This window comes from Chaetura pelagica, unplaced genomic scaffold (assembly GCF_000747805.2).
Source record: "Chaetura pelagica isolate M959 unplaced genomic scaffold, ChaPel_1.0 scaffold364, whole genome shotgun sequence".
Lineage (NCBI taxonomy): Eukaryota > Metazoa > Chordata > Aves > Apodiformes > Apodidae > Chaetura > Chaetura pelagica.
The window spans coordinates 2,946,452-2,958,111 of NW_009953089.1; positions in this window are offsets into that span (position 1 = coordinate 2,946,452).

Consider the following 11,660-nt stretch of genomic DNA (forward strand, 5'->3'; position numbering starts at 1 on the left):
TTTAGGATGCCAGAAGAAGCTTTAAATTTATGAATCCAAAGTCCTCAGAAAATACACTCCAGAGAAACCCAAAGCTATCTGAATTTTATCTCCTGAGGTCAATGCTTTTCATTATTTCCTGCAATTGTACTCATGATTTTTGCAACCCAGGGCTGGGGGTTGATTTTCTCTCATTTCCAAGCCTCAGGGAATTACTTAAAGAAATTCTGTGATGACATTTCTTTACCAGGAAACAATCCTGGGCTGCTCAGACTGAGCAGCTGTGCCCCCCCTGTTCCCTGCTATCTCCCACCTGACTGAGAGATCACCATCCTGCACTGCCTCTTGTTGGAGGATGATGTTATTCTCTCACTGGATAACAAGGTAAAATCAACTTTCCTCACAAATCCCATTATCTCCTGGAAGATCTCCTTGGAATGCAAATCAACAAGTTTGGCAGAGACAGGAGCCCAAATGCAACTCAAATTACTTCCAGGCTGCAGGATGAGAGAATCTGGATTATTGAGAATTACTTGGGCAGAGCAGTGACTCTGCATCTTATGAGCCCTTGTTCCTCAGATCAAAGAGGTTTGATGGGCATTTAATTAAAAGATAAAGTAGCCAGCCATAGAACACCAGACTAACCTTTCAAGTATAACAACTCAAGTTACAATTAAAGAATGAGTGTATCTGTCAGATTTTTGGACTTCACCAGCAATACAGTCCATCATTAAGGGATAAATTGAGTGTTGAGAGCAGTGCCCACCTTGTTTTTTGATGCTGTCATAGGGCAAGCTGGTTCAAGTTGTTAAGAGCTCACATGCAATGTCGGGAGTCTCTGCTTTCCCAAACTCCAGGGAGATTCTCGGATGGAATCACAGCTGCTCTTCTCCCCAGGAGTGCACCCAAGGAGTGCTGGGCCAAAGGATGCCATCCTCACTCTTACCATGCATGTTGGGGTCTTACACTCCCCTGTGCCCTGGGGGAGAGCAGCCAAGGAGAAAAGCTCATTCAGAAGATGTAGGAACACTGGAGGTGCTGCTAAGAGCGTGACAAAGAGAGTCACTTCAATGTTCTCTGCACCAGGTTTTCCTTCTCCCAGCACAGGGATGGAACTGTTCCCTCACTGTGCAATGCTGGTTGGGACAGGGTGCTAGCAGGTGTTGAAGTCAGCCAGCACAATCAGCTTCTGTGTCTCCTCCATCACACCCACTATCTGTAGGTATTCACTGGTTTACCTCACAGGAACACCCCAGTGCCTGGTCACACGACAGGGCAGCAAACTCTTGCAAGTTCACACCCAGCAGAAACCTGCCTTTCTGAAAGGGTGACACGAGTTGCACAGGGAGAGGAAACATCTCCTGCCAGAGCACCTGCAGCTGTGGGAAAGGCAGACTGACTCTCAGGTGCAGGAGGCCCTGGGATCTCCTTCAGCAACGAGGTCCTACCTGGAACAGCAGAGTTTGAGAAGCCTTTCAAGCCAACATGGGAGCCAAAGTCATTCTGCTACCATTGCATGCACAACCACTGCCTTGGAGCCTGAGAAACCAAGGTACCACACTCATGTCACCCAGCACAAACACCTCCTTAAGCAGTGCCAGAGGAGGACACCAGTGGTCCCCATGCCCCCCCAGCCCTATGTGTCAAGTCCTCACTCCAGCATTTTGCTGATCACCTTCCTTGCATTTTTCACATGTTTGGTGCTTAACTGCACTTTTCTCCTGTGTCCTCTTACTCCATCCCTGTGCACATTTACAGTCTGCTCTGAGGATGATTTACATAAAAATCCCAGTGTTAACACAGTGAAACCTTTTGCATAGTAAAGGCCAGAGCCATAAAACACTTACAACATAACAAGAAGGGTTTCTTAACTCTCTGCCTTACTTCAGGGTACAGGAGAGGCAATTATTTTCACTTTGCCTTCTGAATCTGGTTTTTGCTCTTTTTCTCTGGCTGAATAGCATTATCATCTTGGAGGAATGAGTGATTATCTAGCCTTGATAAGAAGGAAAGAACCAGTCCCTGAGATGATAGGACTGAAGTCCCATTTGATGCAGGAGCTGTGACACCCTTCATATGTGTTTCAGGAACTAAATGTTTCAAAAACATTAAAGGTTCTAAGGATGTTTAAGTGTCTGGATGCTGACAAGCTCTTTGATAAGTTAATTTTGCATTCAAAACCAATATAGCACTGGACAAAGTAACACCAGGTTCAGATTTACTCTGGATAACTCCTTTGCTATAAGGCATTTAAATTAGATCACTTAAATTCTGATTGTGCTTAAGTTACTGAGGTGTCACTGCTAACACACCATGTCCATTGAAGAAACACTGAACAGTATTTTTATCTTATCTTAGCAAAAGGTGTACCAGCTGTAAGCAACAAGCAACACATTCACACTGCAAAAAGGGCTGGTTCTGAAAAATAATGCCAGCTCACAGGAGGCTACAAGTCAAAACAGGCACGGAGAAAAATGAGCCAGGAATTAGAGGGGTGGGAGAGAAAGAGCAACAGGGAGAGGGTGTCTGCAAAGCCCTGGTTACACACAGGGGTATCTTGATGCTCTCAGACCCGAGGTGCTCCAGCCCCACTGTATGAGCCCCCCAAAAGATGGGATTTCCCTTGGGGAGCCACCATCCTGCAGTAGGGTGCTGGAGCTACAGAGGGAAATATTTTGCATTTAGAGGAGAAAGAGATTAGAGACACTATCTAGACTGCTGTGCAGAGAAGATATATCTGCTTTGAGCAGGCACTCGATTCACAACAAAAATTAATGGAAGGTGAAAGATTTACTTGAATTTTGTCTCCAATCCAGTTGCTTCATTTTAGGTATTGGAAACTATTTTAAAAAAAAACAAGTAATTTTCTTGTTTGGGGAGATACATGCAGCCCTATAAAGCTGCTTTAGCTCCTTGTGGCTATTGCCACACAGAGCAGAATTAACTACACTAAAACTGTTCAAAAAGTTGCCAACATTTAATCTGTTTTGGTCACAACAATATTAATGCCCTTGTTTCCTCTGAGAACTTCAGGTTTTTTTCTCACTGAGAGGAACTGAGCTGATTCCCTTCACTTGCAGTTCAGTCCAACATCCCCATCCCACAGAATGGCCAGGAAAGAAAGAGATGGGGCAGATTGTGTTTTCAGACCTTCAAGCAAAACCTTCCAGAAACATTCCTTCCCCCTGAACATTTCCCTTGAATTTTGCAAAGTATTTCCAGCATAATCATGCTGTGCATAAACCTGGCACAGCCTGGATAATTAATCCCTATACACAGACTATCAGAGAGCACAGACCATGGTTTCCTATTTTCCCATTTCCTTCCCCAGTCAAGCCCAACTCAAGTTTCACAAACAAACTGCTCTTTCCCCTCTTCATAGCACTTACTCCTGGCCAGGTTTGGCTCAGAGGCAGAAGAAGGCAGCAGAATAACTGCAGAAGTCCATGAATAAAACCACCAGGAACTCACCTTCACACTCAGAATGTTATTCACCAGGGAAAGCTCAGGGAAGGCATTAAAAAAGGTTGTTTTTCTAAGCACCTTAGTACCAAAAAACTCATTTATTTTTAACTTTCAGAGTAGGATGAAAGGTGATTGGATCCAAAAGGCAACTATGAATTTTTTAGTCCATTTAAAGTCCTAAAGCCCCAGGGTCTGCTGGTTCTGCAATCGTTAGCAGAGCTGTGAGTAATCAATCAATCTCTGTGTTTAGGTGAGCACAGCTGATTGATTACTCACTGCTGACATGATTGCCAACACTACCAGCTTTTCTTCTCTGGACAGTTCTCCAAAGTACCCAGGGGCTAAGTGCCCTGCCAAGGGGAGGGGATAGAAATAGGGCAGAAATGTTTAGGTTAGCCAGGTTAATATCATAACCAAGCAATCTGAGCCTCTTGAAGCCCCCAGAGCCTTTGTGTGGTGTTAGGCACAATCAGGGTCCTGTGGCCAAGGTATCACACCTTCAGTGGAGATAATTGAAGCATCCCTTCCTTCCACAGGACATTCTTAGGGATGTCCTGCCCATATGTTTTTTGAGGAGGGAGAGTGGATTTGCTGCCTTATTCTCATCCTACTGGAGGAAGTAGGAGGCAAATCCCTCCTTCTCCCTTTGTTTAAACCTTCCCAGCAATAGCACTCCCCAGGAAATGGTTTATAGTGCAAATATTACTGGTCCTACAGAAACCCTGGACCTCTGTATTCTCTGTCATCTTTTAGCTCCTTTTGTTATCTTATTTACATATACAGGAATAAATCTCTCTCATTAATCTCTCTTGTAAAAGCTTCTCTTATTTACAAAACAGAGAGAGACAAGTTCAGCTCCGGGCTGTATGATGGTTGGTATGAACTGACATCTTTTTTGACTATTTCAAGCCTTAGACCGAATGATGCAGAGGGATAAACTACATCTCCCTCCCCAGGCAGAGATGCTTTCAGGCAGAGGTGAAGCCCAGGGGCTAGAACATTATTATTATTGAATTGATAAATTGAATGTGTTGGGTTTTTTTCTAGAAATGCTGCTTTGAGGAAGTGGAGAGTCACCAAGAGCATCATTTTTCTCTGATCAAAGGCATAAAATAATTAAGAGAACTCTCTTATGCCATTTTCATGTTTTATATTGCCCTTAATCCAACCCCCTGGCAGACAAGTAAAACAACCCAGAGTCTTTCTGGCAAATGGCACAGACAAGGCAGTTGAACTACTCCCAAGTGCCACAAGCTTTCTCCAAGAGGACACTACTAATTGAGCTTGCAGAGAACAGTCTTGGCAGTTACTGATGATCAGAAAAGGCTACCAGCTCCATTTATATGCATTCTTCTGGCTCTTCAAGAATAACTCCAGTTTCAAAATTAAATCTCTGTCTCTGCTGTCCTCCTTAGCACCTTACACAGCAAAAATAGAAGCAAGGAGGTACTAAACAAGGATATTGATGAACTGATGAGCGTGAACAGGCAGAACACAAGTAACAACATAAACCGTGTCTCCCACTAGAGTCTGGTGTCATCTCTAGCACAGACACTCTAGTACCTGCTTCCCAAATACATTCCAAGGGAAAAATCATGACTGCAGTCTGGCTGTGTTTTTCAAGGAGCCCAGAAACCATGCAAAAGACAAGCAGATCCAGAAGAAGGTGGATAACCCTCCACAGCTTGGATCTGTGATGTTACACTCACCTAATCGAGCAGTAGGAAGACAAAGTCTTTTTAGCTACCTTTTGGTCTTTTTTTCTTATCTATTTAGACAAAGTTTTTTTTCCATCAATAACTGTATCTTACTATAAGCAGGCACAGAAGTAATTGTACCCTTTGTACACAACTGTGTTTGGAACCTTGAGCTAAACATTTCTAGTGTCTTTTAACCGCAACAGGAGGCAATGAGGTAGGAAAGGGGATGGGAGGCTGTGAATGTCTCTACTCACAGACACCTCCAACTTTTCCCAGGCAGTTGGACACCACTGGTTCTTTGTTTCTTCCCTTCTTTCACTCTTTTCAATTTGATCTTTCTTCCTTTTTCTCTCCCAAGAAGTGGCCACATTGATTCCGAGTGACATTTCAGTCGCAGATGTAGGTCTCAACCACAACACACTGTTAAAAAAGCCTACTAAATCAGAGAATGCCATAAAACTTCAAAAGCAGCAGTTCTGATGCCCTGGATCAGGAAAACAAAATCCCTGCTACAGACAGACACACTGGCTGGAGATCCCTTGCTGAAAGATGCACAGGGATGTAAAAGTGAAAGGGCTTTTCATAGATAAAAAGAATAAAACAGAATATTCAGCCAGCCAAGAGTTCAGCTCAAGTATATTTCCATTCCCTCAGAGAAAAATAAACCACGCTGTCTTTCTTTCCTGACACCTTCAAGTGCCATTTCAGCCTCTCATATTCCCACATACAATTCTACAGACAATGAAAATGTGTGTGTGTCATGCCAAGGTATCACCATGTGAAATTGTTTACCACTTAGCAACACAGTGATGGAGCAGATCAGTTGCAGCTCTTCCCCTTCAGATGAAACAGCTGAAAACTCCAGTGTGAATGGGATTATTCAGTAGCTCGTGTCAAAGAGAATGGCAAATTCCACCACTGGTTTTGCTGTTCTAGATATTCATACAAAGCTTTGCTTAATCATCTGCTTGCCTGTTCAGCGATAACATCCTCAACAACCATTTCATTTCATGATCAATTATTTGTCTTGTTTTCAAATGAACACCTTGATTACACGTAGTTGCTGGAGGCCCTGCCAACAGTCAGCTGCTCTCAGTTTTAAAGCAGCAGATGAAAGTGTACTGGATGCAAGTGGAGCCTTAGCAATTTCTGACACTCTAAGTGGATTACTCCAACGCCAGCACGATACGGAGTAGTCAGAGAAGGACTGAAGCCCCTACATCTGATCCCAGCAATGTCCTCAGCACACCAGAGAAAGGCTCTGCAGGCTATGGCATCAAATAAGATTTAAAATGTTGAAAGAAAATGGTATTACTGGTGCCCTTATTTATCCATATTACAGCAGCTTCCCAAAGAGTGACCGTGGATGCCACAAATGGATCCTCCTTGGATTTGAACTGTGCAGCCACACGGCTCCCCAGCTCACAGGGTCCCCAGCTGTGGGGGGATGCCAGTACCTGGCTCACAGGGTCAGGAGGTGGATCAGCCCCAGAGCATCCTCCTTGGCAGGTGAGAAGAAAACAGCACCTTCCTCCACCTTGTCCAGCTTGTTCAGGGCTGAGGCAGAAGTGGGTTCATGTCAAATATGCAGCTGTGACAGGGCTACACCAGCAAAGCAACTCTGCAATATCTTAATGGCAGATCAGCACAGGAAGGACATGGAACTCTTGGAGCAACCACGAAGATGATCAGAGGGCTGGAACACCTCTGCTATGAGACAGGCTGAAAGAGTTGGGGTTGTTCAGCCTGGAGAAGAGAAGGCTTCAGGGAGGCCTTAGGGCACCTTCCAGTGCCTGAAGGGGCTACAAGAAAGCTGGGAAGGGAATTTTTACAAGGGCATGGTGTGATAGGACAAGGGGTAATGGTTTTAAACTGGAAGAGGGTAGATTTAGATTAGATTCAAAGAAGAAATTATTTAGGGTGAGGGTGGTAAGACCCTGGCACAGACTGCTGAGAGAAGTTGTGGCTGCCACCTCCCTGGAAGCATTCAAGGGCCAGTTGGATGGGGCTTGGAGCAACCTGGTCTGATGGGAGCTGTCCCTGGCCATGGGAGGAGGTCAGATCTAGATGATCTTTCAGGTCCCTTCCAACCCAAACCATTTCATGATTCTGTGAGCTGAGCTAAGCAGCCCAAGCCCTCTGCTCGGCGTGATGCCTGAGCCAGCCAGCAAGTCCGAGGACTCCTGTCAATCCCTGCAGCCCAGCATCACAGAGATGTGCCAGGCACATTTTCAAATCCACATGAATTCGGGGGCACCAATCCTACATGCCCTCTGCAGGACCAGACTTCATCCTCAGGATTGATTCCAATTCCAGTAGAATACTGCTGCTTTCAGAGGAGACCATCCTGATAAATGCCAGCACATACAAGACGCAGAAGCAAATCATCCCTGCAATCACCCAGGGCATCTGCAACCAAGAGGCATCTTGGCAGGATACATGGATGGCCTGATTGTGTCCATTTTCAAGAAGAAATACATATGTATAGCACTGCCATCCAGCTCAGCTTCTACAAGATTCTGCTCCTCTTGGTGAGCAATCATTTTGCTGTGGGAACAAACACATCACGACTGCTCTCAGCTGCCAAGGCCACTGCTTTTCCTGCAACAAAACAGAGGCCTGAACTGCAAACTCACATCTGTTCTTCTTGGAAATTAACTTGGAATCAAAAAGAGGTTGTACAATTAGCCTGTGGAAAAACCTTCACTCATTCACAACCACGGATCAGGACACTAGAACCTGAGATGACTTTTCTGTGGGGTTCTGTGGTGTGTCTGGAATAGGGGCTTTGGGGTGTTTATTTTAGGGCAAGGTTATCTTCTGTTAAGCTTTGGTTTCTGAAAGGATTCAGGAGCAGCCACGTTCCAAACATATGGTGATATTCATTTCCATAGCAAAGTGCATTTTGTCTACAGTTTCACACTGTGTGCACCCAATTCCCACCAATGTTACTGGGATTAAGATTTTTCATGGCTACTTTTTGCCATTTTCGATGCAAACTGGCATCAATATTTGTACACTTGTTTTCTTCTTGAAGTTTTACAGTTTTCTATTCTGATAAAACCTCTACATTTGTTTAAGGTTTACAACATTAATCCCCAAAGAAACTGTTTCCAACATTTAGCTTGCTAGAATTCCTTAAAGGGGTATTTCTTTTGAACTGTTAAAATCACCAATAAAATTAATTACTTTTCAGTCAGTCTAACTATATTTCTGTCCTGACCCTAAACATCTCAGAGGATTAGGCAAATCTTAGCTCTGGTCAAGGAAGAACAGAAGCATGGTTCTGTGATGCTATTCTGTGATGCTAGGGAGATTTAGGTTATGGTTGGACTTGATGATCTTCAAGGTCCCTTCCAACCAGGATGATTCTCTGATTCTATTCTATGATTCTATTCTATGATTCTATTCTATGATTCTATTCTATGATTCTATGACATCTCCTTACTTTGTCACCAAGCAAATAGGTCAACAAGAGGAGAGGAAGAGAAGACCTCTACTTTCTAGTATTGTTGGGAACAGAATTATGATCTGTGGTGGATAAATACAAGCTGCACTTCACCATTCTTGGACAAGAAAGGGAGGTGTCCCCAGCCCATGCTGCCTCTTGCTCTTCCATCTGCTGCCCCTGCCTCAAGGCTGCCCTTCGTGTCACAACACAGCTCCTGACATCCACTGGGAATTATCTCCCCTATTCACCTGGTGCCCAAAAACGTCTGTGGCTGCTCCTGACAATGTCACTGGAGGGGCTCAGGGGAAGGGGATTGAAAAGAAAACCCCTCTCATTCATATTTCTACCAAGCATTTTGGATTGTTTGCTGACTCATTTTGCAGTTCAGCTTGCAGCAACCTCAGAATTAAGTTACTAGAGAATAATGACCATTAAGTGACTGAGATTACTTTAGCTCTCTGAGCCTTAGCAACAGTGATTTCACTTGCCCGTTGCCATAACAACCACAGCATGCACATCAAGGTCACTAAGCCCACTTTGTTTCTTGCCTGTAGCAATGTCTCTGATGGCTTCTATGCCTCATTTTTATTGTAGATTCGTACACGAGGACTAGGAAGAAAAGCCCCTTTTCCATCTTATGAGTAAACAAGCACATGAAGATGGGCTTTTCTCAAGGTAAGGACAAAAGACAAAGCGTTGATGGGAAATGTTCACTTCATTCTTAATGGAAAAGCAGTTCTTCAAATAAAAAAAGTGTATATGAAATCTAGAATCCCTAACATGCAAGGAGTCAAATCAGCAGTCAGTTCTCCCTTATAAAGATGAAGCAAGATTTCCTGAACAGGATGTGGATATGAGTTCCATGATTTCCATGAGGATCTACCAGCCTGCCTTAGGACTTTAGCACAGGGACATCAAGGTCCCTGAAGTGCCACCTCAGCCATTGAAGAGTTCTGACCTTACTGCTTGAGGAAGTACAGCCTCACTGGAAACTCCCCATTCAGTGTTCATCTAAGAAGCCACAGAGCACAGCCACTCACTGAGACACCTTGGCCTGAAATAAGCTGGAAAGCAGCAGGAGAGGACTACTGAGCTGCCTGGCTGATGAACTGCACAGCCCCAGGTCAGGAGACAAAGTGCTTGCAACATCCTTTTCCTTAGTTGTTTCTTTCACAAATTTGAAAGGATGCAATTTTTACTCCAGAATGTTTACACCTCACACATCATTTTCATTGTATTATAAAACATTCCATTAATACAAGTGAACTGCATTCATTTGTCTCATAAGTCAACCAGGGGCACTTTCAAAAGAAACTCTAAGCTCCTACATTACCAGAGCATTTTTTTCCTGCCACGTGAAAGGGGAGAAAAGAATTATTCTCTCTGATTTATAAATAACTTTACCATCTCTTCTTATAGCCAGCTGATTATAACAGTCAGTGAATGAAAGATTTCAATGCCTATTTGTCAGCTTGACACCAAAAATACCAGCAAAATAAAAAGATTAAATGTCCAGAATTGCAGAGGGATTTATGGAGCAATAAATTCTTGTGTGAATTGGGACTGAAATGTAATTTCATAGATACATGTGTAGTTGGCTGTGGGGCAAGACAGATAGTCAAGGCAGAAAAACACACACAGGCACATTGATAGACAGACAGCTAGACAGGAGCTGGATGACAAAATGTCAAATGTTGAGTTTGCTATATTATTTACAGTAGGTCCAGCTGGGTCCAGCAGAGATCCTGGCCCAGGTTACCTGGCATCTTGCTAGACATGGCAGAGCAGTGCATTCATTTTCCAGACAGGAAAGAGAAGAAAAGGAATTGCTGATGATCATACAAGCCCACAAGGACAAAAAGAAGAACTTACCACATGTGAGGACTCTCTGACACATTGCTGTGACACAGACCTCCATCACGTTGCTGAGCTCCTGGCTAAACAGCAGTGGATCTTTGGAACTCACACTGAAGAATGGCTGCAGAAGAACTGGCTGACTTTCTTGGTGGTTCCTCTACACTGGTTGATAGTCTTTGTAAAGTTAGAAGGCAGAAGTGCTCTTGGCAATGACTATTGCCAAGAGTGAGTTCACTGCACACCAGGAAATATAATTCACTGACTAGTTAAATGCAAACTGCCCAATTTAGGATGTTCAGGGTGTTCAAATCCAGTTGCTTACAACAGGATCTATTACCCTCCTAAAAGGAAGATTTGTGACATCTGTCTTACCCCAGAAGGGTGGTGCTGCAGGGACCCAAAGGGATCTGCATGGAGCTTGCTGGAGACCCCAGAAAAGGCTAAGACAAGGACCAAGTCTATCCTGTTAGGATATATAAAGTTGGGGAGAAATTGGTCTCTGAACCCTTCAATTTATTCACCAGATCTAAGTTTATCCTTTTGAAAAGTTGTCTTATTCAGTGTATGTTCTAGACATCCAACACTAGGCCAGTTTAATAATTCAAAGCCTCTTTGATGTCCTCAGTGTTCTCAGTTCACAGGAAAGCCCCAGCACGTCCACCCCAAAGCCCTGCCTGAGTGCAGGTCCCACCAGACACAAAGCAGTAAGGAGCCAAAACAGAGGCAAAGTCCCAGTGCAGGTCTGCAATGAAATCAATGTTCACATTGATGTTCACACTCAGTGAGGTGCAGCCTAGAAAGCTCCTGCTGATGACTGGTATTCAAAGGGTGGTGCTTAATTCATGTCTTTTGCCAGAAAATAAGCTGTCTCTCAGGGAAACTGTACATTCAATCACTGTGGATTCTGTTCCTTTCCACTGAGAATCTCTTGTTATCACTTGAATAAGTGAAGAGGAAATCCTGTTAATCACAAGTTGCAAGGTTGTGTGACTTGACAGCTGGGCTATCACCTCTGCACAGGCACAATATGATGGCAGATAAAGCACGTGGTGATTGTCAACAAGGAACTTGAAGCAGTTGCCTAATTTTCCAACACGCACGCACACAACCCCACCCCCCAAAAATGTCACCCCTCTTTCTCCTCCTCCCTGTTACAGCAAATATATTGCTCCCACCACCAGCAGATGCCAACACACAATTAGGGACGT